Below are 27,721 nucleotides of genomic sequence, written 5' to 3'. Positions count from 1 at the left end.
ACAGCAATCCACGTCGCCTTGATTTGATTGCAGGCCGCGGATGATTTCTTGGGAGATCTGTGTATGATGCACTGGTGACTGGTCATTCTAGGCATGTAATGCTCCAAAATGACGCCTTTTTCGTCCCAAAAGAGAGTCAGTATAACCTTCCGTGCTGATGGTTCTGTTCGAAACTTCTTTGGTTTTGGTGATGAGGAATGGCGCCATTCCTTGCTCGCTCTCTTCCTTTCCGGTTGGTGTAAGTGAACCCAGGTTTCGTCAACAGTAACGATTCTTGCAAGGAAGCCATCACCTTCTCGTTCAAAGCACCGAAGAAGTTCTTCACACGCATCAACATTTCGTTCTCTCATTTCAGGAGTCAGCTGCCGTGGCACCCATCTTGCAGACACTTTGTGAAACTGGAGCACATGATGCACAATTTGGTGTCCTGACCCATGACTTATCTGTTAACATGCTGCAATGTCATTCTGTGTCACTCGAAGGTTTTCCTTCACTACGGCTTCAACTGCTGCAATGTTCTGTGGAGTCACAACTCATTGTGCCTGGTCTGGACGAGGAGCATCTTCCACTGAAGTCACACCATTTGCGAACTTCCCGCTCCATTCGTAGACTTGCTGCTGTGACAAACAAGCAGCACCGTACTGAACCTTCATTCGTCGATGAATTTCAATAGGTCTCACACCTTCACTACGCAAAAACCGAATAACAGAACGCTGTTCTTCCATGGTGCAAGTCACTAGTGGGGTGGCCACCTTTATACTGATACTGCGACGGTATGTGTGCATCTGCACTATACTGCCACCTACAGGCCATCCTGCACGCTGTTGGTAGCACGATTACCAACTTACAAGATAACGGCGCGAAATTTTGATTTGTTATTACAAATTTAAGGTTTTCATTTGACTCACCTTCGTAGTATTAAGGTTTAACATTCTTAATAATAAATTAAAAGCACAGTATTGCGTATATTGTGCAGAATTAATTTATTCAGTCAACCGGTTTTTGGCATACGTCGTCTACATCAGACTTTATATGACTATCGTCGTCAAAGAAGTTGAGCTAACTGGACAAAAAATAAACCAGCTATTCAAATGCACATGCACAGATCAATCGTTAAGCCTTTAGAGATGGTGCAGCGATCACAACACGCGCTCAACTACATGCGCACTGGGTCTGCATTAGATTAAAACAGCAGGGATTAATGAGACACTTATTTTTCAAGATGATATTATACGTAAACCTGGGTGTCAAAGCGGCAGAAAGGCGCTGTCGTATTTGGCCGTGAATATGCGGAACTGGTTGAGGCCATACATTTATGAAGTTTTGGGATTTTTTAGTGTTCGCGGCGGACTATTCAACGTGTCTACAAACAGTGGTGTAAAACACACGACCGCGAAAGACGACATTAGAATTGTGGTCGGAAAAATATTGTGACAGAGAGGGACCAGAGATGCGTTTCACGGCTTCTGAATCACAATCGCTTCCAAATGCGACAGGAGCTGCAGCAGTCATTGTATGGGGCTGGATCCCGACCTGTTAGCGAGGGAACGCAGTGACGCGAACTGTGTGGAAAAAAGATTTGGAGTCGGTTACGTTCTGAGAGGCCACAGCTCACACTGGCACGTAAAGACGACAACAACGAAGTTCCCTGGAGCTGGAAGAGCATGTGACTGGTTTCTTGAACACTCCCCCATTCTATTATGTCTGTATTGCCCTCTAGATCGCCTGACCTGAACGTCACAGAAAATCTGCTTGTAAAACGACGTCATCAGCACCCCGCAATTTGGTGGGACTGCGCGATCAAATCCTAAGAAATTAACTTAACCTGGGTCTGACGTATCTGCACAACCTTGTGGACTCACTTTCCAACTGAATCCAGGCGGTTGTCAAGTTCAGAGGTGGAATTACACGGTATTAAACGAAGCTTGCAATTACTTGTGTAGGGGTGACTAACTTTTCTGTTTGGTGAGACTACAATGTTTGTAAACAAAAAAAAAAAAAAAGGCTCTGAGCAGTATGGGACTTAACTTCTCAGGTCATCAGTCCCCTAGAACTTAGAACTACTTAAACCTAATGAACGTAAGGATATCACACACATCCATGCCCGAGGCAGGATTCGAACCTGCGACCGTTGCGGTTGCGCGGTTCCAGACTGTAGCGCCTCGGACACTCAGGCCGGCGTTTGGAAAAGATGTTATTCAAATAGACTGAGATACGAACACACGGGTAATATTGAAATTTAAGAGGTAAAATGTTGAATAATAAATAAATAGAAAGGGAAACAACAAGGAAAACATTAACACTAAACTCGAAAACAGTGGATGTATAACGAAGTACATTAAATAAACAAACCTAATGAAATAAAATTAAACTAACACCCGGCAAAACTACTCCCAGAGGTATTACTCATGGAAAGTGATACAAAAACCAAGTAAAAGAAAGAATTGACAGATATAACAACAGAACGAATGCGGTACGTATGCGATCACAATGAAATAGAAACAAACGAATAAATACAAGAAAAAAGAGGCACAGCAAGGAACAGAGTGAGAGGTAATGGAAAACTGATAGGATTGTGGGAATTTAACCTGTATTTGGTCATTTAAGTTTAAGTTAAATAAAAACTGTGAGCTAGATGTGTGTTGATTTCCAGGAGTTATTACTTGAGGAGCTTTTGGCCTTTATTTTCCAAGTTAAAGACATGGGACTATCGCCGATAGGTGTGCCCTCATTCATTACATGCTCAGAAACACAGGAGTCATAATTCTGCAACCTCCAGCTGCGTTCGTGTTCAGTCAGCCTAACTGCTATATCTCTGCCTCATAGATCAACATAAGACTCATAATAGTGAAATTATTTTTGTATACACTTCTGCCCTTGGCAAGTAATTTAATCTCATCTTTGCTATTGAAAATACAGTAGGCCGTGGTGTTCTTCACATAGCAGGAAATCTTATAGTTTCAGGATTTCATTATCTTTGCTACACTCTGTGATACATGTCCCAGATACGATATTGTATACCACTTCTTGCAGACAGTAGATTAGGTAGTAGAGGGAGCATAATCTTCAACTTTTGTTTCCTATTCAAGATGTAGTCAATGAGGACAAAATTGTAGCGATTTGTTGAGCAAAGAAATTACATCGAAATATTCTTTCGGCATGAGAAAAGATATGAGATGGTGCACCATTGTGTGGAAAGCTGCATGTTTGTGTGTTACTGAGTGTTGTGTGCAAGATGGTATTACTGAGACTGTAGGTGTAGTTTTTCTATAAATTTTGAAGCAGTGTGTCAGCGTACTGTAATCAATGGTGAGATCTAGGAATTTTATGGGTTTATTGCCAATTTCCATTTACGACTGTACTGGACACTACACATTGCAGTTTGAGTAGTTTCGCTCGAGCCTCCACGTGCTATGGCACGCAAATATATATAATTGTCACACTCAGCTTAATTGAGGGGCCCAGAGATGTGACTGGTCTCAATGTTTGGCTTCGTTTTTCGTCACAGGCTGCCAGCGCACATCTGTCGTAAACTCACGTTTTAAGCTGAAATAAAATATAACAGAACAATGCAGGCAGGTGCTGTTGTTGTGGTCTTCAGTTCTGAGACTAGTTTCATGCAGCTCTCCATGCTACTCTATCCTGTGCGAGTTTCACTGGCAGGTATTACGGTGAATTTTAAAATACTGAGTCACTCACGTTGATTTATAATTTGAAAAAGTAGTTTATTTTTCTACAATATATTCACTAAACACAAAAAAATGCAGTCTGAGGGGCTCTTACGTAAGGGCGGCCGTTAATACACTCCTGGAAATTGAAATAAGAACACCGTGAATTCATTGTCCGAGGAAGGGGAAACTTTATTGACACATTCCTGGGGTCAGATACATCACATGATCACACTGACAGAACCACAGGCACATAGACACAGGCAACAGAGCATGCACAATGTCGGCACTAGTACAGTGTATATCCACCGTTCGCAGCAATGCTGGCTGCTATTCTCCCATGGAGACAATCGTAGAGATGCTGGATGTAGTCCTGTGGAACGGCTTGCCATGCCATTTCCACCTGGCGCCTCAGTTGGACCAGCGTTCGTGCTGGACGTGCAGACCGCGTGAGACGACGCTTCATCCAGTCCCAAACATGCTCAATGGGGGACAGATCCGGAGATCTTGCTGGCCAGGGTGGTTGACTTCCACCTTCTAGAGCACGTTGGGTGGCACGGGATACATTCGGATGTGCATTGTCCTGTTGGAACAGCAAGTTCCCTTGCCGGTCTAGGAATGGTAGAACGATGGGTTCAATGACGGTTTGGATGTACCGTGCACTATTCAGTGTCCCCTCGACGATCACCAGTGGTGTACGGCCAGTGTAGGAGATCGCTCCCCACACCATGATGCCGGGTGTTGGCCCTGTGTGCCTCGGTCGTATGCAATCCTGATTGTGGCGCTCACCTGCACGGCGCCAAACACGCATACGACCATCATTGGCACCAAGGCAGAAGCGACTCTCATCGCTGAAGACGACACGTCTCCATTCGTCCCTCCATTCACGCCTGTCGCGACACCACTGGAGGCGGGCTGCACGATGTTGGGGCGTGAGCGGAAGACGGCCTAACGGTGTGCGGGACCGTAGCCCAGCTTCATGGAGACGGTTGCGAATGGTCCTCGCCGATACCCCAGGAGCAACAGTGTCCCTAATTTGCTGGGAAGTGGCGGTACGGTCCCCTACGGCACTGCGTAGGATCCTACGGTCTTGGCGTGCATCCGTGCGTCGCTGCGGTCCGGTCCCAGGTCGACGGGCACGTGCACCTTCCGCCGACCACTGGCGACAACATCGATGTACTGTGGAGACCTCACGCCCCACGTGTTGAGCAATTCGGCGGTACATCCACCCGGCCTCCCGCATGCCCACTATACGCCCTCGCTCAAAGTCCGTCAACTGCACATACGGTTCACGTCCACGCTGTCGCGGCATGCTACCAGTGTTAAAGACTGCGATGGAGCTCCGTATGCCACGGCAAACTGGCTGACACTGACGGCGGCGATGCACAAATGCTGCGCAGCTAGCGCCATTCGACGGCCAACACCGCGGTTCCTGGTGTGTCCGCTACGCCGTGCGTGTGATCATTGCTTGTACAGCCCTCTCGCAGTGTCCGGAGCAAGTATGGTGGGTCTGACACACCGGTGTCAATGTGTTCTTTTTTCCATTTCCAGGAGTGTAACTAATGCCTTAACACTTCAGTATAAAATTCACATGTTCCGATCACAGCGCTCGACAGTCTGTTCACAATTCACAAGTACACTCTTGTCTGCTGTCCTAAACCAGTATATAGCGCTCCACTTGACCGCTTTCGAACATCGCTACATACATACTTCTCCCCGAACGTGACTACCAACCCACTACTACCCCCAGATGCGCGGCCTTTAGCGTCGCTGAAACCCAACTGTACCCAAGGATCAAAGATGGCCGCCCTATGCACCCTCTAAACGACTGCCTAACTCAAAACAATGTATGACAAAAAGAGTTACGGATATTCTAAAACTAAACACAAAAACACATATGATACATTGAAAAATATTGAAAATTATCGGGCAATAACAATTTAAGGTCCAATTTTCTGCTTCTGCAACCGTTCTTTCACAGATAATGTTCATGTCATATTGCTTTTCCTGGAGTTTGATACTAAACATAAATAAATAAAAATACGTACTTAATTACTCATCTACCTCTTTAAACTTCAGAATGCTGCCGCTAGTTTCGTCTTTTTAAATTTGTTTATTACCAAAAACACAATTTCTCTCAGTCGAATCCCATATTCCGAACTCTCATTCAAAATTGGTACACACTATGCTAAATCGGCTATGGTTTCTCGATGCAGCTCTACTAGCGGCAGCCGTAAACACTTTGTTCATATTAATTGAACGAAGCATTGGCGAGATATTAGCTTTTGAAATTCCTCAAGTTTACAATTTTTAAGACGACGGTAACTTTTAAAGTATTATATATTTTTGTGGTGCGTCTAGATAATTTAGTTTTACTTGTCTTTCTGTCCATGAGTGGCAACTCGCACCTCCGTGTGAATCTCAGTTTTGTTTTTATCGATTTTTCTCTGGAATATAAATTCCTCCTAGTGCGAAAACCCGGCCGTACCGCCCCTGCCAAGCGCTGGGGTTGTTGCAAGGCCACGTAAACGCTAGCTGCTCGTCACAGCCCCGTAGCAACCTCCAGCCACGTGCTCTGCGGCGGGAAACTGCCACTCTTATCTCCCACCGCAGCTTGTGAGCCGTGCGCTGCTCGTGTTCATGCCGTTTCTTGCTTGACAGCTTGTCTTTACGGAACTGTCGCCTCCTTTCTTACTCGATTTACCGGCGTCACTAAAATACTGGCTTGCCTGCCCGTGAGTGACAGCAGCAGTGCTTGTCGATAAGAGGTCGTATTATCTTTGAAGTGACCGCTAGTATTTGCGGCTCGTCGTGTGTCGGGGGTTCAGTTGGGATGGAGCTCCAGTGAGGTTTGGATAGCCAGTACTCACCCGACCGTTGGGGACACACACATATACTGTCCGACGGAAGGAGACTTGAGCGGCGGCGACCGTTGCTTGGTCGTTCTGTCGGTCGTCTCACCGGGCGACGTATATTTGGTCTTCCGATCGCTTCTGGGCCCCTTCAACTGATCATCTTGCGGGACTTGGGTCGTTTCCTTCCTTGTGCAGAGATGTCGGATGGCCAATGTGCAAGTGTTCCCTCTGCATGGTTAGGTCTCAACCAGTGGCTCCGGGTCGTCGTTCGTCCGAAGGCAGTGGGGACGGAGCGCCAGTGAGGTCCGGACAACCACTACTCGCCGACCGCTGGTGACACACATGCACTTTCCGACGGAAGGAGATTGGAGCGGGAACGACCGTTAGTTAGTCGTTCGGTCGGTCATCTCATCAGGCGATGTGTATTTAGTCTTTTGACCGTTTCTGGGCCTCATCAGTTGGTGATCTTGCCGGACGTGGGTAGGTTCATTCCTTGTGCAGAGATTTCGGGTTGCCAATAGGCAGGTGTTACCTCTGCATGGTTTGGTCCGAGCCAGTGTGCCCGGCTCGCTGTGTCTCCGAGTTCCGAACGGACATCAAGTTGAGTCCGGAAAGCCAAGACTCGCCCGACTGTTGCCCACACACATGACTTGAGTGGGGACGACCTTGCTTGGTCGTTCTGTCGCTCGCCTCATCGAGCATTTGGTTGCCGACCGCTTCTGGTTCCCTGTGTGTGTCGACTTGTCATTCGTCCTTGCTGTTCCACAGTGATTGCTTTTACGATTGTTCGAGTTCTTGTGGAAATGTTTTCTTGGAACTGTGTGTAGCTTGTGTAATTTCGACTGAGCAGTTATGTTAATGCTGTCTGCGTTCTGCAGTTGGCTGTCGGTCGGTTGGGACAGAGCACCGAGGAAGTCTCCGCGGCAAGGACATTAGCGTAGTGTTCCGCAGTGTGTTTTTCCTCTCCGTGTTGATGCTACCGTACCGCTTGTAGTTTGACAGCCTTTGGTGGTGTTCATGTTTTTGAGTGGTTATTGTGTCTTGGCTGTTTTTAGTCGCCAGTTTTGAAGACGTAGTGCTGCTGGTATCTTCGTCCTCGGCTGATATTTTCCGTTGTCGTGCCGTTGGTCGGCGGAAGGGAATTGATTAGGTTGTTGATCGGTCCTTCAGCCGTCCCGGGGTCGGGTTGCCATTTGATTACTTAATCTTATTCTTGGCTGCCTATCTCACCTAACCTTACGTTAGAGTTACCTCTTCGGGCCGACCATTGGAATACTTCTGAGCACCATTGTTATGTTCTGTATAGATTGTGATTTTTGTCTCAAGCACTGTGCGAGGCCTTCACCCGAATATTAATTTAGGTTGTTTTAATTTTAAGATAAGGCCATCAGCCGTCTCAAGATAAAACATTGAAGATTCTTGTTTGAACTAATTTTCTTTTAAAATTGCTCTATTGCAAATCCTTGTTATCCAGGCCTTAAGCATTGACTTATTCTGTGTTCAGTATGTGGCCTTCAGCCGAGCTTTTATGTCCAATATTTTTAAGCTAAGGCCTTCATCCGTCTAAAATTAAAATTTGAAAATTCACTTGTTTAAAACCTTTTTAAATTTTCTTCTTTGTTGGAAATTGTTGTTACCCAGGCCTTAAGCCTCAGTTCTTATATGTCTAGTGTGTGGCCTCCAGTCGAGTATTTACGAAACTTTCTTTTTAAGTAAGGCTTTCAGCGGCGTGTATTCCTTAAAATAATTTTAATAACTTGTGTTCTGGCTTTCAGCAGTATTGTTTTTGAATCCTTTTAAGGCCATGTGTGATTAAGTGTTTTTAGGAAAATAAAGTTTGTGTGTTTTGTGCAACTAACAGTAACTGATCTTGGCCCCTTTCCACAACCATAACCTGATCCGCTCTGTCCTGCGAAACCAGATTTCAGCTTGTACGCTCACACAGTGTGAACAGATTATTTTTATGTCACTGTTCAAGTAATGTAGAAACGTCTTGAGTTGACTTGTAGTGTCTGTCCACATACACCGTACACCCTCTACATATTTGTACTAGGTTTTAATATTTGCTTTCAAGGATTTTTTATTTTAAAATAAATGGTTGTTTTCAGCCAAAAGTAGCCTAAGACAGGACCCAATGGCTAAGTCATGTAGCTGTTTATACAGAGCCCCGTAGAACTGGAAATAGTTCTGGGGTAAGCATATCTGAGTGGGCACTCTCAAGTCGTTCTGTTATTCAGTCGATCAGGGTTGACAGTGGACCTGCACACTAACTCTTTCAGAGCATCCACAAATTCCCCTACCGGTATGTTATAAAACTAACTGCAGACACTAGGATTCTAATTTAGTACTGTGTGATAAAATCAAGACTAAATTCAGATACAAGTGGATGGATGGATACGCCTTGCTTTTATAGTTTAGTAACCCATATTGCCTAGAAGCGACTGGGTTCGTATTAGCTGACACCTTTGCTTCGAAATTAGAAACTAGACTTTTGACAGAATTAGTTACACATTTAATATCGCCTTGGAAGCGTTTAGTAGGGTAATTAGGAAGGGCATGGAGTCGTGTGACATTCAGGAAATGACTAACTTTTTCCACGTAATCACGTTTGTTCAGAAATACAATATTGTTGTCTTCATCTGATTTCGTGGCAAAGTTATCTTGCTGATTTAACGTGTTTTTAAGGGTCTTGAGAGTATTAAGATCATTAACCTATGGAGTGTTACACCCAGATGGTGATCCTTTCTTTTGTGCATGGTTAACTAAACGCTCTGTAGCACTGTCTTTGGTTAAATCAAATTCTATATCCAGTTTCATTACATCAAGTTGTTTTCTGATGGAGGCTGCGAAGGAGGCATTTAACACCCTAACATACTTCTTTTCACACGAAAACACAGTTCATTTGAAACAAAGAGATATGGGATTTACTCTTCAGATTATTCACACGGCTTGTTGAACGAGAACGCCGTCTGTAATTTCCTCTCCTACTTTTCCTGCAATGCTAATGATTGCTGAAAGTGGACTTCGTCTGAGCGGCAATTTATTTTATGCAACCGCCGTGGCCATTACGCGGGATTCATGTCGATGGAAATATTACTAGTTTTGCAAATGAGCTTCCACAGCCAAGGTCACGTTACGGTAGCACTATTCGACTCCACGGTATCAGGTTCGAATCTCTGGAAATGTAAGAAATTTTGATCTTCCTCATTTGGCCGGCAGTAAGAGACGAGGTGCTGATATCACGTTCCTGATAGCCGAATCTCTGGAAATGTAAGAAATTTTGATCTTCCTCATTTGGCCGGCAGTAAGAGACGAGGTGCTGATATCACGTTCCTGATAGCCATTTCTGCCACTGTGCGTCATTCAAAGCAGATATGGGGCACTGTTGTTGGTGATCAGTTCTTCGGATGTGCACGCTAAACTTAATGGCCCTTTTGATGCTATACAAGGAACAGAAGACTTAGTACCGCTACTGGGTTTCATCCTCACCCCTAACAATACCAATTGTACACTGAACAATCGCTCGTCACAGTTATCTGCACAAAAATTAGATCTTATTTCAATAATGGTACAAGTCCATTTTTGTTTATTCTGAGATACAGAGTCCTAAAGTTGTATGAGCGCTGAAAAATCTGCAGTTTGGATACCAGAAATATTCAAGCATATGGCTTCTTGCAAGAGATGAACCTTTCTTTCTGTTTGTTTCGACCATTGATTTCAGAAGCATTACAGGCAGAAAAGTGGAGGTGATGGACTTGTATCACTATTGAAATAAGCTCTTCATATATGCCCGCCATTTTCTTACACCGAAATACCGATATAGATTAATATTCAAATTGACATTATCGAGTGCCGACATTTTCATTTATGTCATATTTTTTCGGAGTTTTCGGTAAATATTTGAAATTATTCTTTTGAATTTACTTTCACTGTTTGAGGGAGCATTACTACTTTTTGAACTTTCATCACGTCTAGTGTTTCCCTTTTATTGTGTGAAGCAAGTATAGGTGGCACAAAGAAAAAGTCCTATTGCACTGGGGGAGGGGGGGGGGGGGGAGGGTGAATGGAACAACAATATTCCCTGTGTGAACCAATAGCACACCAGTTGCATTAGAGAACAATTTATAACGCAACTAGTGTGTAATTTCTCGACATCAGCGTTCTTCAAAAACAATTAGTGAAAATGATAAGCAGAAATTTAAATTTGGATGAGATGGTTGTGGAGTAGCCGCGATTGATATAAAATTAACTTAGTATTAAGAAAACAGTCTTAATCGCGTTTTTTTTATTTATTTGGTGGCGACCGGTTTCAGCTCATCGCAGGGGCCATCTTCAGGGCGAACATACCGCTCAGTCTTCTGCCACACCTCGGTAGACGTGACGCCACCAGCAGTCGATTAGATTAGATTAGATTAGATTAACACTAGTTCCATGGATCATGAATACGATATTTCGTAATGATGTGGAACGAGTCGAATTTTCCAATACATGACATAATTAGGTTAATTTAACAACATACTTAAGTTAATATAACAACTTTATTTTTTGTGTTTTTTTATTTTCTTATTTTTTTTTTTTTTTTTCTTAATTTATATCTAAAAATTCCTCTATGGAGTAGAAGGAGTTGTCATTCAGAAATTCTTTTAATTTCTTCTTAAATACTTGTTGGTTATCTGTCAGACTTTTGATACTATTTGGTAAGTGACCAAAGACTTTAGTGCCTGTATAATTCACCCCTTTCTGTGCCAAAGTTAGATTTAATCTTGAATAGTGAAGATCGTCCTTTCTCCTAGTATTGTAGTTATGCACACTGCTATTACTTTTGAATTGGGTTTGGTTGTTAATAACAAATTTCATAAGAGAGTATATATACTGAGAAGCTACTGTGAATATCCCTAGATCCTTAAATAAATGTCTGCAGGATGATCTTGGGTGGACTCCAGCTATTATTCTGATTACACGCTTCTGTGCAATAAATACTTTATTCCTCAGTGATGAATTACCCCAAAATATGATGCCATATGAAAGCAATGAGTGAAAATAGGCGTAGTAAGCTAATTTACTAAGATGTTTATCACCAAAATTTGCAATGACCCTTATTGCATAAGTAGCTGAACTCAAACGTTTCAGCAGACCATCAATGTGTTTCTTCCAATTTAATCTCTCATCAATGGACATACCTAAAAATTTGGAATATTCTACCTTAGCTATATGCTTCTGATTAAGGTCTATATTTATTAATGGCGTCATACCATTCACTGTACGGAACTGTATGTACTGTGTCTTATCAAAATTCAGTGAGAGTCCGTTTACAAGGAACCACTTAGTAATTTTCTGAAAGACAGTATTGACAATTTCATCAGTTAATTCTTGTTTCTCAGGTGTGATTACTATACTTGTATCATCAGCAAAGAGAACTAACTTTGCCTCTTCATGAATATAGAATGGCAAGTCATTAATATATAATAAGAACAACAAAGGACCCAAGACTGACCCTTGTGGAACCCCATTCTTGATAGTTCCCCAGTTTGAGGAATGTGCTGATCTTTGCATGTTATGAGAACTACTTATTTCAATTTTCTGCACTCTTCCAGTTAGGTACGAATTAAACCATTTGTGCACTGTCCCACTCATGCCACAGTACTTGAGCTTGTCTAGCAGAATTTCATGATTTACACAATCAAAAGCCTTTGAGAGATCACAAAAAATCCCAATGGGAGGTGTTCGGTTATTCAGATCATTCAAAATTTGACTGGTGAAAGCATATATGGCATTTTCTGTTGAAAAACCTTTCTGGAAACCAAACTGACATTTTGTTAGTACTTGTATGTTCGCCCTGAAGATGGCCCCTGCGATGAGCTGAAACCGGTCGCCACCAAATAAAAAAAAACAAAACAAAAACGCGATTAAGACTGTTTTCTTAACACTAAGAAATCTGAATGACATGACTGGTCGTCACGGTGGGCGGAGACGTGTGAGTGGAAATGCTGACGTAATCGGCGCTCGCGCTACCGACAAAAGCTGAAGCCTTTAACTTCAGGCAATTTTGACACAATTGCTAGTTCGCTGGTGTTTTCAGAAATGAAGAAACAGGGAAGTCGACATGAAGCTTTCCGGAGAAAACGAACATGTGATGAAAACGAACGAAGGAACCATCGGACACTATTTATTGCGCCATTTACGTACAGTTACCATTGTTAGCAAAGTGGCAGAATGGTTCTCAATAAGCGTGAACGAGCTAACTTTTCCTTTCAGTTCTTGATCTAAGGGGTATAAGCAGGCTGCTAGCTTGTTGATGTACAGACTATCTAATAATAAATCAATACTTATATATAGAGATCTAAAATTGCAGGTGCATTTCCAATGTGCAATCGATGTTTTTATAGGCCCGTACGTCGATATTTCTTCCGTCGGTATATCATAAATTCTTAACGATGTATTGAGGTCCGATAATGATATCTTTTTTAAATATCGATCTATCGGATTCCCGATAACTCTAAAAATATGGACAGCCCTACTAACCACCTTCACTGAAACCTTGCCCAGGACGTCAATGCAGGATTCCCGTATGTGATCTTCTGCACTCCCGGCCTCCCTCCAACGTCCTCCCCCCCCCCCCCCCCCCCCCCTCACCTACTTCTCACACAAAACGCTGCAGTTGATTTCAACTCATGAAAGACATTTTACAACAGCCAGAACTTCTTTTCATTATTTCCAACTTGTTTCGATTTTAAATCATCATAATATCGATAAATATTATCCCAATCACTTTGAAGACCTGTTCGTTGACACCGCAAACGTACACTCTGTCAATCATCTTGGTTATATAGTATAGTTCATTTAGTTGATTTTTTGTCTGTCATAATCAAATCATGTTCACCAAAGATTACTCCCATAGCTTTGTGGCTATGAAGACGAAGGCGTTGAGTACCCGGACACAAATAGAGCACGCGTTACACGTGTGTATGGTCCATTCACGTGAGAAAATCAAAGGGCAGCGAGGTGTGTTCATATGAATTCAAAATTCCTTTAGGAGGAGCGCTGATAGACGTGCAATAATAAGTGATGGGTATAATAAGGCAGAACGGTCCATGTCCCAACAAGTATGCTTTCGCAGACGTATGTTTACGCGGCTTTTATCTAGTTTCTGCCAGTATTGTCTCCTATATGTACGTCGGACACTTCATAAACAACCGCTACGAATACAAATTTCATCAGTTTTGTTTTAAGATTGTGGTATTACACTCTATTTGCGGACTGTGGTAAACCTTTCGCTAATGTGTAAAATATGATTTAGAAACGAAGGTCAGTTGACTTTGAAATTGATTAGTAATTAAAAGACCTACGCAAATATGTGACACTGCATCTCTAACAATAATTGAATTCTGATTGAGAACAAAACGAAACATAAACTCTACCTACAAATGATAAAGAAAGCAATTCTCAAGTATCTGACTTCGTGTTTTAAAATATTCTGTAGCAACTCCTAACAACTGTTCCGAAATGCCCCTGTACGCATCGGACAACTTACCTTCTCTTGCCCTTGCAACTGCACGACCAACAGCATACTAACAATATTTCAAAAACAATACTGCGGTCCATGCACAGTGCAATACCATGAGTATAATAATTGCAACAATTACTACCATTTCTTCATACAGGAACTGAATGATCAGGAGCGGTTTGGTCAACTAACTTTAAATGGTGTAAAAAAATAAATGAAAGAAACCAATGAAAACTTTAATTTACTACATTCACAAAGTAGATTATTTAAACACTGACAAATTTAACATGGTAATTATTCCACAATGTCTATACTCAACAAACACGTATCTGCTCACAACAGAGATACGAATATTACTCTGAGTGTATGCATACACAAATGTAACAAAATCCATCCAGCGCGCAAGCAAGCAAAGAAAAAAGCAAATTACCGAAAATCCTCTATTAATACCAATGTCTCCTCCGGCGCTACTATCACGATCACGGCAGGTTATGTGGCGCAGCTTTTCTCCACCGCAGGTTGCGTCAGACTACTCCAGACTCCTCTCAACAACTGTTCGCTGGATACCGCTCGCGATAATAGTATCTTAGACTCAGAGTTCTTGTACGTACCACACAGCAGAATCATTGGTCAATCTTGCAAGGAAGTAGTAACATCCAACTTTCATCTTTCATGAGAAATGCTGTGACTGGACCGTGAAAAACACGGCTCACGGTTTTCTTTAAAACTATCTGTTAACAATCCTTTCCCATTCGAGAATGCAGGTCTTCTCGACCATCTTCACTGACGAAATCTTCTTCGGTTGTCAACGAAATGGCAGTGAGATCTTCAAGGAACTTCTCACCTAGTCATCATTTTCAGGTAAGCAGTTTTTGAAGTATCCTGAAGCTGCTTTATGTTTCCTCCAAGTGGAGGTGTGCTACATGCGAATGCACGCCTTTCGGTCAAACGTCATTGATGAAATCTATGGTTATCCTCTGCCTGGTAGCTTCATCCTGAAGCAGTCTTCCAACGGGTCTTCAATCGTCTTGTTCAGGTCATAGTTTCTGCATCAAAATGAAGCTGCGTTGGTTGCTTTTAGACAATACAGATTTTCTCGACAAATTTCAGAAGTGAAATTTTCTCTTGCTATCAGCAGTCTGGCTGCATCTTCCTGAAGAAACTTTTCAACGTGTTCTCATCTTCGCATTTTAGGTCTTTTTTGCAGTTTCTTGAAACTATGTTGAATATGCTCCCTGTAGAGTTGAATCATCTGCAATTGTATGTTATTCCGACAAGTCTTACTTATTCTCAGATTATCGACTGCATATCGGCATCTAGCCGAAAGAATGTTTGCACGAGTTTTCTAACAGGTACCCTCAGCTCCTAGTTTTGAAACGTCTTGCAGGACGTGGGTTCTCCTATTCATAGAGGAATATTTTGTTAAAAATCAGACTCTCTTGGACAGCCTCACTGATGAAATCTTCTGTTATCTGCCGAGTGGTAGCGTGGTTGCGACGAGTTTTCTACTTGTCATCTCGAAGAATGCTTAGACCGCTCATCGTTGCTCAGAAAGGCAGGCTTCTGGGTTCGATTGTAATTACCTGACCCCAAGACCCCAACAAAGTTCTGGTGGGTCAGGTGAATTCGTTTAACATGTGCCATCTGATAACAGAGTGGACGAGTCAAACTGGAAAATACTTCTGCACCTACATCTACATCTACATCTACATGGATACTCTGCAAACCACATTTAAATGCCTGGCAGAGGGTTCATCGAACCACCTTCACAATTCTCTATTATTCCAATCTCGTATATCTTTCCGTACGAGCTTTGATTTCCCTTATTTTATCGTGGTGATCGTTCCGCCCTATGTAGGTCGGTGTCGACAAAACATTTCCGCATTCGGAGGAATTGGAATTTCGTGAGAAGATTCCGTCGCAACGAGAAACGCCTTTCTTTTAATGATTTCCAGCCCAAATCCTGTATCATTTCTGTGACACTCCCACACCGCCCAACAGTATTCTAAAAGAGGACGGACAAGCCTAGTGTAGGCAGTCTCCTTAGTCGATCTGTTACATTTTCTGTGTCCTGCCAATAAAACGCACCCCTTGATTAGCCTTCACCACAACATTTCCTATGTGTTCTTTCCAATTTAAGTTGTTCGTAATTGTAATACCTAGGTATGTAGCTGAATTTACGACTTTTAGATTAGAGTGATTTATCGTGTAGCCGAAGTTCAACCAGTTCCTTTTAGTACTCATGTAAATGACCTCACACTTTTCGTTATTTAGGGTCAACTGCCACTTTTCGCACCATTCAGATATTTTTTTCTAAATCGTTTTGCAGTTAGTTTTGATCTTCTGATGACTTCATTAGTCGATAAACGACAGCGTCATCTGCAAACAACCGAAGACGGCTGCTCAGATTGTCTCCCAAATCGTTTATACAGATTAGGAACAGCAAAGGGCCTATAACACTACCTTGGGGAACGCCAGAAATCACTTCTATTTTACTTGATGACTTTCCGTCAATTACTACGAACTTTGACCTCTCTAACAGGAAATCGCAAATCCAGTCACATAACTGAGACGATACTCCATAAGCACGCAATTTTACTACGAGCCGCTTGTGTGGTACAGTGTCAATAGCCTTCCGGGAATCCAGGAATACGAAATCGATCTGAAATCCCTTTTCAATAGCACTTAGCACTTCATGTGAATAAAGAGCTAGTTGTGTTTCACAGGAACGATGTTTTCTGAACCCATGTTGATTGTGTGTCAAATGGTTCAAATGGCTCTGAACACTATGGGACTTAACTTCTGAGGTCATCAGTCCCCTAGAACTCACAACTACTTAAACCTAACTAACCTAAGAACATCACACACACCCATGCCCGAGGCAGGATTTGAACCTGCGACCGTAGCGGTCACGCGGTTCCAGACTGTAGCGCCTAGAAGCGCTCGGCCTCTCCGGCTGCCCAACTGTGTGTCAATAGACCGTTTCCTTCGAGGTAATTCATAATGTTCGAACACAATATATGTTCTAAACTCCTGCTGCATATCGACGTTAACGATATGGGCCCATAATTTAGTGGATTACACCTACTACCTTTCTTGAATATTGGTGTGACCTGTGCCACTTTCCTGCTGCATCGTTGACTACCTGCCATACTACCTCTGGATGTATACCAATCATATTCCTTTTTTCTCGCCGAATTCGGGTATCGCTGCCCTCTCCGGACACCACTTCCCTCCCCCCCCCCTCCCCCCCCCCCCCCCAGTCATCTGCAGACGCAGTTGGCTCGCTGCGTATCGCGCATATTCGAGCAATGGCAGACTAAGGAAAGATTCGCCGCGGGCGCAGATCTCTGGAGAAAGAAAGAAAATAAAATGAAGGGCAGAAAAATCCGCATCACCTGGGGCATGGTTTGCCTTTTAGGAAATAAAAATTAAACGCTCCGGCGGGCCAACTGCGCTTGTTTTCCGCCGCCGGCCGCCTTCCTCCCGCGGTATTAAGCATTGAAAGCGGTCCAGTGGAGCGCGCCTCGCCACGTCGGCCAGTTTTTCAATAGCGAAGCCAGTGTCCGCCTGCCGCTTGCCACCCGTTAATATGCAAAGCGCGCCAGACCCCACGGCATACAACGTTTTCGGCCAAGGGCCGTCGCAATTTTTTTTATTTTATTTTGTGCGAGGCGATTTGTTTGCTGAAAAGAGAGAGACAGAGGTAGAGAGAGAGAGAGAGAGAGAGAGGCAGAGAGAGAGAGAGAGAGCAGGAGAGATCGTAAACGTGTGGTCGATCAAGCTGCGTGCTCACCCCGTAAACGGAACCGGAGCAGATAGCCGCACTAAAAAAAAAAAAAAAAAAAAAAAAAAAAAAAAAAAAAAAAAAAAGTGAAAACGGAAGAAAAAAATATAATGCTGACTGTCTGCTTCTGATATATGGGAGTTAGACGCCAGCGACCGTAGTCAGTTTCAATAAAATTCCATCGTGCAGCGGTGTATAATATTTCACGTTTCGGTCACTGATCCCAGCGGCCTTCAACAAGATGCATGCTGCAACACACTGATGAAGGCGACCTGGCTGCCCTCCGGTACGTTCAATTATTTTACATCGTCACGCGGTACCTCGGAATTTTATTGAAACTTTTTGGTTCAGAAAATTTTTTTCCCTTAATGAAATTACGCTACGTTTATCACATGCGACGAGATAAAATTGTGTACTGATATGATGGTGGACTTTGGATGGATGTGAGGGTTTGGCGACAGTTCCGAATATCTTTCCAGGAACGGAGGCTCACACATAGATTACAATTTTGTGCTTTGGAGCGTATTCTGTTCTGACAGCCATCTATGAATTGTACCGTTGAGATGCTCTTCAGGTTCAGATAACGTCTAACCATTTTAAGCGGGATAGTGCCACTAGAGCATTTACGTGAAAATTTCCGCTGATTTGCGATTAGTTATGCTGTAAATGTTACTAACGTCGAAAAAGTATAACACGCGCGACGATCAAAAAGCGTCCATTTGAGGGCGTTGCCGCAGCGTAAATGCAACATAGCGGGTCCCTGACGCAGATATATAAGCAAGGGTAAGTAGGCAAGCTATCAGCGTGGCATTTGTGTCTTTCAGACGTGCCTGCGATAAAAGCGGGAACGTGAGCTATGACCGTATTATTTCTAAATGCGTCCCAACACAAAAAAGGGCAATTATTCTTTTTTTCGCTGCATCAGGACGAACACCAGTAGACATCCATCGGAGAATTAAGAACGTGTGTGGTGCAACATGTCTGTCAAAAAACGCCATTGTGGAATGGTGCGGCAATTCCGGTGCTGGTCGCTATTCGACATAAGACCTCTGGGAAGCCTCGGCTGGGAGACAAGTGGAAGACAATCGAGCAGCCGTCCTATAGTCCTCATCTCTTTCCGTGCCAATATCAGCCATTCAGTCCCTTAAAAAGGTACGGAAGTGTGGACGATTCCTGTCGGACAAAGATGTGCAGCAAGCAGTTGTGGAGTTCTTCTCGTAGTAGGAACAGGGTTTTACCAGAAATTATCTTCAGTTTGCTGCGCGCAAGGAATGATTGCCTTAGTGCTCATGGTGATTTTGCCTGTTTGATACACCGATTCTGGTCACTATGTCTTTCGAATGGAAGCTTTTGATAGCCACTTAAGCCGGCCGCGGTGCCCGTGCGGTTCTAGGCGCTGCAGTCCGGAACCGCGGGACTGCTACGGTCGCAGTTTGAAATCCTGCCTCGGGCATGGATGTGTGTGATGTCCTTAAGTTAGTTAGGTTTAAGTAGTTCTAAGTTCTAGGGGAGTGATGACCTAAGATGTTAAGTCCCATAGTGCTCAGAGCCATTCGAACCATTTGATAGCCACTTAAGCAGCAAGATGATATGGCTGATGCCTTTTGCAGTGATGAAATTACGTAAATTCTGACATCGGACGTAATTGGGCAGTCAAATGAATACAGTGGCAACACGGGAACATCTGTGTTGCACCAGGATCCGAACCCTGAACTCCCGCTTTACACAAGGTGTCACTTTAAATGCTTCGACTCTCTGAGCACGCTCTCTGGCCACCCTAAATTACCGACTTACCGCATACTGCTTATGTAGCACCCCTTTCCACGATGATCACTACTCAACAGTCACTATCTCTCTCTTTTTTTTCTGCCACATCTACCATTGTGCCTTGAAAATCAAGTAATCCTAACAACAATGTAACGAAGTTATCTAATGCTTTCAAAATTTGATCGAATATGAAGTCCATTTTCTTATTCTATGTAGTTATGTGTACATATTCTTATGAATTTCATAAAACAGTGAAATACCCGAAATAGAGGTTTTTACTCTTCAGCGGAAGTGGAATTAACACTTCTGCAATGTAAAATTTTGTAGCAAGAGAGCTAACTTTTTGTAGTTTAAGCTCGCATGAACCCTGTCCACGTTGAAACGATACTGCGAAGCAGGGTTTCATGATTCGATTTTGTTCTCCATAAGCTACTTTTTATAAAAAAATATCTTCTTCATTTTACTGCCTGTAATGCTTTATTGTCAAAGAAGTGGACACCATATTGTTTCAGAAAATAGTACAGAAGCTGTCTAATCACTCACAGATTATATGATGGTTCTGTCTTTATTAAAATCCGAGACAAATTACATTAAATATCGAAAAAGTAAACTATCCGGTAATAGTCTTCGAAGTTAAAACAGTTCTGTTCCATAGCTGCAGTCATCATGTTCATCTTCAAATGCATTCTTGAGTCTTCTCATAGAGCCTCTTTTTCATTACCGTGCTTTCTTTACCGTACGTGTGAGAGCAGTGCGCCTTTCGTAGCCTTGCCTGATCTAAGGCTAACACGCCACCAGCAGGGTATTTCTGAAGAACTCGGCATTTCGTAATGTTACCTTCGTTAAATAATTCCCCAGCATCATATACACCAAAACGAAGAGTTTTAATACCCACAGACACTCGTTATGGGAGGCAGTGCCATCTTACACCCTCCATGCTTTCATTTGTGTTCTGTGTTCTCCTTTAAACACATTTGTTTAGAGTGTTTACGTCAGACAGATGCCAAAAGGCTAGTTTAACCTATCTTCTAAGATAGGTAGTAGGGTCAGTATTGCCTCGCGTATCCCAGCATTTCTACGGAATCCAAACTGATCTTTCCCGAGGTCGGCTTCCACCAATTCTTCCATTCGTTTGTAAAGAATTCGTGTTAGTATTTTGCAACCATGATTTATTAAACTGATAGTTAACTATTTTTCACAACTGTCAACACCTACTTTCTTTGGGATTGGAATTATTATATTCTTCTTGAAGTGTGAAGATATTTCGCCTGTCTCATACAACTTGCTCACCAAATGGAAGAGTTTTGTCATGGCTGTCTCTCCCAAGGCTATCAGTTAACATATCCGCAGCGATCCTTCACTCGCGTCATGTATGTCCCGCGATGCACCACATTTGCTGGAGTCCGGTTTTTAACAGCGCCATTTTGGCATCCACGGTATAATTTAACAGTGACGGCACACGAACAGTTTGCAAACTTAGTCTTTTCGGAAATTCTTCCACCCATGACCCGAAAGCTAATGGTCATGTCCTTTTGGTTGTCAGATAAATCACTACGTTCCAGCATTACGAGAAAGACTGAACTGTTTTCCGCTTCCCATCGACGCGTATTATATACTCTCCAATCTTAGTGCTACTACCTACCGTCTTTAAGCGGTTATTGCTCCTTGACATCGAACATAGACCATGGTCACTTATAGAAACTGAGCAGCCACGCAAAAATGGCATTCAACCCAAGGAGGAAAGTAATTTTTATAACACGTTTTCGATTTCAAGTACTTCATACAGTTTTCTTACGTCGATAATTTCAGAAACCTCCCGCATTTATCAACCATTTTGTACATATTTTCAGCTTATTTGAGTTTCCTAGTAGGAGCATGAGCTTCCTAGTAGAAGCACTAACAGCAGAGGAAGGTGCAAATCTTCCGGTGGGGTTCTCTGGACCACTTGCTTAGCGCCGTTCATGACCTTGTTTCCTATTGCCAATTCACATTTTGTCTGTATATTTCCACTATTCCTAAGCATTTTGACGCAAATATCAAAGAATAAGCGGGAAATCCTTTTAAAAAACAATCGCATTCGTCACATGTAACGAACACCGAACGCAAAGATATACGCAGGAAACGAGAGAACACCTTTTACAGACTGGAAAAATGTGAAACTATCACTGTAAACTGGGATTCATTAAATCATGATGAAGGATGTACAAATCTTGTGTCAGCCATGACAGTCTGCAGCGACAATGACAGCATGCGTCACTTCGGGGAGCTGGGCTATTAATATCGTTTCGATGGGAGCACAACAACGTGCAATGCACCGTTTCGAAGAGGAAGTCCCATATAAAACTTAAAGACCGTATAAAATCATTATTTTCAAACTAGGGAGCAAGTTTCGTTACACTCTCTGTGTGTGCTGCAATATGTTGCCACCTGCAAATGATTTCACAGCTGTGTGGAATGAGAATTGAAAGTCCAAATATTTCGACATATATCTTGTTGCAGTGATTCATGGGGATCCTAACTCTCGAGTAACGATAGCCGAGAGATCACACTGAGGCTCTAAGCACTATGGGATTTAACATCCGAGGTCATCAGTCCCCTAGACGTAGAAATACTTAAACCTAACTAACCTAAGGACATCACACACACCCAAGCCCGAGGCAGGATTCGAACCTGCGACCGTAGCAGCAGCGTGGTTCCGGACTGAAACGCCTAGAACAGCTCGGTCACAGTGGCCGGCGATCACACTCGGGTTTAGTACACAGAATGAACTGCATTGTTTTTAAAAGTCTTGAAGGCAATTAATTTTGTGAGATTTGTTGTTCCATATAGTTCCGTACATCATGTTTCAAATAGATGCATACGATTTAACAAGGCTATCTTCGACATGACTGAAGGTAGGAATTGGGGGTGCATTTTAACTTACGCACATGATAACAAAGTTTTGATTTTTAATTTTGAAACGATATATCCGACATTATAAGGATGTGTAACTTTCACAACAATGACATACAGTATTTGGGTTCTTTTTATAACTATTCTTATGTTCAAAGTTCATTCAACTCCCACGAATGTTAAATGTGTCTATCACCTGACACACGACAACGTCCAGGCGGTAGTCACACTGGTACCATTCTTTTCCGAGACTGCTTGGTGTTACTACAATGCATCACTGTTCCCCGAAGTTGTCGGAAAGGAGGATTCTTTCACTAAACCGTCAACCACCCCACTCGAAAAACATGGGCTCAATACATATATATATAGACATAATTTTCCTTGGAGCGCAGCGTTCTGGTGCTAACTTTGATTAAAACAGTAGTCTAGATCGCAATAACATTTGTTTATTATTACCGTGTTACCGGTTTTGGCTTATGTTGAAGCCATCCTCAGATTTTATTTTTTATTTTTAGCCCCCCTATGGCTGGTGCTGGCACGATCGTACACTGGCAGTGTATGGTCGTGGTATCACGTGAAGAACCGAGGAGCCACCAGTACCAGCCATAAGATGTCTAAAAAACTCTGAAGATTGCTTTAACATAAGCCGAAACCGGTGATAATAAACATATATTATTGCGGTCTCGACGGTTATTTTTATCATCGTGACGGTAGATGGCTTTTCAGGCGCATAGTATCACGCGAGATCTGTACACTTCTTACAGCTGATGCCCTTAAAGCGAGGGGCGAGTGGAACGGTTCTGATACCTCATGAACGATGAAATTTTGGACATTTTTATGCGATGATGTAAATAACCAGCTCTCCAACATATCCAAGTTCGTGGCTGTTGTAGTCGTCATTTTCCGCAAAGAAAAATGGACAGAAATCTTTTCCTGGGTAGTGCTCATAAAGCTTTTGAAATTCCCTCTCGTGGTCACCTATGGTGTGTCGCTGCTGTATTCCCTATATTGTTCCACTGTAATGGTTCACTTTATCACTGAACTGCGACATAAGCTCATCACTGAACAGTAAATGTGAAAGGGAATTAATATCTTCCAACTCCACGGCTAGAATGAACTCACAAACACTAATCATTCGTGTTTATCGCCATCATGAATAGACAGAACTAGTTGAAACCTGTATGGCCTTAATCACAAATTTCGCCTCAAAATACACGAGTTAGACATTGCAATAACAACAAACTGTCGTTCGGCACCATGAACCCAGTTCAGAGGACTGTGAGCAAAACTCAGTTGAATGCGGTCGGGGAAGACCTGTGGATTTCTCCTTGTATAATCAGTACCTTGAAATTGCTGCGCCGTTGTCGAATGCCTGTACCTGCGTGAGATACATCGTCATACTCTTGACGAAGGACTGCACATGAAACTGAGATTGCTAAACACCTTTTATAGCTGTAATATCGTAATCTCCACCCGATCCACCCGGTTCCAACGAGACCTTTACCGACAATCATGTGAACCAACCTACCACTGGTGCCATGATGAACTTCTAGGTTCGACGCAGAACTTAAAATAAACCCTATATTTTCATTCTTCAGTTCTACATCTACATCTACATCTACATTTATACTCCGCAAGCCACCCAACGGTGTGTGGCGGAGGGCACTTTACGTGCCACTGTCATTACCTCCTTTTCCTGTTCCAGTCGCGTATGGTTCGCGGGAAGAACGACAGTCTGAAAGCCTCCGTGCGCGCTCTAATCTCTGTAATTTTACATTCGTGATCTCCTCGGGAGGTGTAAGTAGGGGGAAGCAATATATTCGATACCTCATCCAGAAACGCACCCTCTCGAAACCTGGCGAGCAAGCTACACCGCGATGCAGAGCGCCTCTCTTGCAGAGTCTGCCACTTGAGTTTGTTAAACATCTCCGTAACGCTATCACGGTTACCAAATAACCCTGTGACGAAACGCGCCGCTCTTCTTTGGATCTTCTCTATCTCCTCCGTCAACCCGATCTGGTACGGATCCCACACTGATGAGCAATACTCAAGTATAGGTCGAACGAGTGTTTTGTAAGCCACCTCCTTTGTTGATGGACTACATTTTCTAAGGACTCTCCCTATGAATCTCAACCTGGTACCCACTTTACCAACAATTTATTTTATATGATCGTTCCACTTCAAATCGTTCCGCACGCATACTCCCAGATATTTTACAGAAGTAACTGCTACCAGTGTTTGTTCCGCTATCATATAATCATACAATAAAGGATCCTTCTTTCTATGTATTCGCAATATATTAAATTTGTCTATGTTAAGGGTCAGTTGCCACTCCCTGCACCAAGTGCCTATCCGCTGCAGATCTTCCTGCCTTTCGCTACAATTTTCTAATGCTGCAACTTCTCTGTATACTACAGCATCATTCGCGAAAAGCCGCATGGAACTTCCGACACTATCTACTAGGTCATTTATATATATTGTGAAAAGCAATGGTCCCATAACACTCCCCTGTGGCACGACAGAGGTTACATTAACGTCTGTAGACGTCTCTCCATTGATAACAACATGCTGTGTTCTGTTTGCTAAAAACTCTTGAAACCATCCACACAGTTGGTCTGATATTCCGTAGGCTCTTACTTTGTTTATGAGGCAACAGTGCGGAACTGTATCGAACGCCTTCCGGAAGTCAAGAAAAATAGCATCCACCTGGGAGTCTGTATCTAATATTTTCTGGGTCTCACGAACAAATAAAGCGAGTTGGGTCTCACACGATCGCTGTTTCCGGAATCCATGTTGATTCCTACATAGTAGATTCTGGGATTCCAAAAACGACATGATACTCGAGCAAAAAACATGTTCGACGTCAGAGATATAGGTCTATAGTTTTGCGCATCTGCTCGACGACCTTTCTTGAAGACTGGGACTACCTGTGATCTTTTCCAATCATTTGGAACCTTCCGTTCCTCTAGAGACTTGCGGTACACGGCTGTTAGAAGGGGGGCAGAACAGACTGTCTTCCGATATCGATTGGTATTCTTCCACATATCAGTGAAGCACCATAGTTTAGTGGTGAACACCGTCTACAAAAATCCGCTCCTAATAAATGGACCATCTTTTGTATTCCAGGAAAAACTATTGTCCTCATTCTGCATTTTCGATTCTTCTGGGGTGAAAAGAGGATCCCTTCTTGAATTTTAAATCAATTCAGTCCCTTCCCACTCATGAACCTGCCAACTGTATCACTGTTCTTGGCTTTCCTCAGGCGCAATAAGCTGTCAGAATGTTTTGCTATTGAGGTCACCGTGGAAAACGTTGAGAGCAATTCGAAAAAGTTTTCAGTACCCTCTCCATGTGCTTTCCGCTCTCTGTTACCATTGACCTTTCTGTCACGTGACTCTTTCGTCCTTCAGAGTCACATTGTGAAAGCGTTACACATTGACAGGTATTTTTTTTTTTTTTTTGCACAGTCGTCTGCCCTTCCATGGAAAATTTCGAGTATTGTAGCTCTCACACAATCTGCGCTGCTAACTACTAATTGTAGTGACCGCCTGTAGGGCTTTTATCAGTGACAATAACACAGAAGCCATACGAGCCATCTCTCAAAGACCAATATAGTGGGGGAAGCACACGTTCTCCTACGAGTGGTCGGTATTGCATATATCTGAAAAAGCATCGCTGGTGGAATAAAACTGACGTCGGCATTAGAAAGCGGCATTTTGAAACTAAAAATAACTTGGAAAGCAGACGTTTCGACCATCCTTTCACTGTTTATCTTCAAGGCGACTGATACTGCTATTTTACTTCCTTGCAATTAGTAGCAATGCTTTTGTGACCTACTTTGTATTAATTAACCAATTACTTTTTTTTCCTTCCTCCAGTTTATTTTTTATCATAAGAAGGTAGTGGCAGTGCTGCACCTCTGATACCTTATGCCAACCTTCCATGAGGTCTCTCAGGTTACTGCTATTGGTTTATGACGAGCATAAATCTAATGCTAGCCTTCGTTTCCCATCAGGCTTATCCTACCCTTTATTGACGTCCTGATAGGGACTAGGAGGTACCGCTGTCATAAACGCATGGTGATCTATGTCGGTCTGTGTGTTTAACGAATCGCGTGAATATTTTCCAGAAAATTGGTTTGAAGATTTCCATTTGAATCGCATCGTCACAAAATGTCTTAATTCCGTAGAACCTTTTACAGTTATATGTTGGAGGCTATATCCCCCGCAAGGCATCGATACAGGATGGGAAATACACTTGCCCCGTAGAAACTAATCTTCATTTTTGTTTGAAACTCGTCGCTGATGAAGAATGGCACCAGTGCCTGCACCATCTGGAGGCATTTTTGTCGTTCGTAGAACAAGCCCTGGTGTCGAGCGTAGTTCCGAGTGGCTTGACAAGTGGGCACCATGAAATCCGGTGGCCCTGTAGGGGATAGCGACATGCACATATGCAGATACCGGTAGTATCGTGAACACAAAGTATAAGAGGTCAGTGCACTGGCGTAGCTGTCAGTTGAGCTCAGGTGATTCGTGTGAAAATGTGTCCGATGTGATTACGGCTGCACGACAGGAATTAACAGACGTTGGACCCGGAGCTACACGCAAGGGATATTTCATTCTGGAAATCGTTAGGGTATTCTGTACTTCGAGATGCACTGTGTGAAGAGTATGCCGGGAATACCAAATTCCAGGCATTACCTCTCACAATGGACAACTCACTTGCGGCGGCCTACACTTAAGAATCTGGTGCTAACAGACAAGTAACAGTGCGCGGAATAACATCGGAAACCAGTGTGGAACATCTCTGTTAGGGCAGAGCGGCGAATTGTCCGCTCAGGACATAGCGCGCAGCTCCTCTTCTGGGCTCGTGACCATATCGGTTGGACCCTAGACGACTGGAAAACGCTGGGCTGATCAGATGACTCCCGATTTCAGTTGGTAAGAGATGATGGTAGGGTTCGAGTGTGGCGCAGACCACACGAAGCCATGGACCCGAGTTGCCAACAAGGCACTGTAGAGGCTGGTGGTGGCTCCACAATCGTGAGGGCTGAGTTTATGGTTCAAATGGCTCTGAGCACTATGCGTCTTAACTTCTGAGTCATCAGTCGCCTAGAACTCAGAACTAATTAAACCTAACTAACCTAAGGACATCACACACATCCATGCCCGAGGCAGGATTCGAACCTGCGACCGTAGCGGTCGCTCGGCTCCAGACTGTAGCGCCTAGAACCGCATGGCCACTCCGG

The sequence above is a fragment of the Schistocerca americana genome, chromosome 4 (genome assembly GCF_021461395.2).
Source record: "Schistocerca americana isolate TAMUIC-IGC-003095 chromosome 4, iqSchAmer2.1, whole genome shotgun sequence".
Lineage (NCBI taxonomy): Eukaryota > Metazoa > Arthropoda > Insecta > Orthoptera > Acrididae > Schistocerca > Schistocerca americana.
The sequence above is the reverse complement of the archived record's forward strand: the minus strand, read 5'-3'. Positions refer to the sequence as shown.